At 38.5% G+C, this 481-nt stretch overlaps 1 long non-coding RNA gene across 1 annotated transcript; it reads right to left on the bottom strand.

Annotated features, from left to right (window-relative positions):
• Window positions 1-10: 10 nt before the first annotated feature.
• Window positions 11-481, bottom strand: LOC104774932. The gene is made up of 2 exons (XR_765595.1): window positions 272-481; window positions 11-122 (listed from the first exon to the last, which is right to left on the bottom strand). It is a non-coding gene; the product is annotated as an uncharacterized LOC104774932 (long non-coding RNA).

Below are 481 nucleotides of genomic sequence, written 5' to 3'. Positions count from 1 at the left end.
AATGATGCCGTCAACCATGGCAAAACTCGTTCAATTAGTCTCAATGGCATTATACACAGACTTTGATAGAGAAGTTCTTGTTGTCTTTTAAAGCTGAAGTTCTTTCGTGCAAGGGGTAGCACCTGCAAGCATTATAAGTTAGCCAACATCCTTAATTGGCATCTTGGATCCTCATAGCATATGGTATTGGTATCAACTGATCTTATGCCAAACTTCCATAGTTCACCTGTTTACCAAATCAAATGTCATAGCACGCAAAGCAATAGTTCACCTGAATTTCCTCATTGTGGAAATGCCTTTGAATAGTTTCCATTATTTGATCAGCATGTGAGCACAGCTTGGTGTAAAATTCAGCAGCCGAAGTAGAACAGGCTCCAGCACTCTTTATATTTTCAATTAAGCATCGAAATTCATTAAACTGATTTTCTTCTTCATCGTGCTCCTCGGAAAATGAAAACTCTCCATCTACTGCTGGAAATAT

Source organism: Camelina sativa, unplaced genomic scaffold, assembly GCF_000633955.1.
Source record: "Camelina sativa cultivar DH55 unplaced genomic scaffold, Cs unpScaffold06957, whole genome shotgun sequence".
In the NCBI taxonomy this organism is placed as follows: domain Eukaryota; kingdom Viridiplantae; phylum Streptophyta; class Magnoliopsida; order Brassicales; family Brassicaceae; genus Camelina; species Camelina sativa.
Note: the sequence above shows the minus strand (reverse complement) of the source record. Positions and strands in the feature narration are given on the sequence as shown.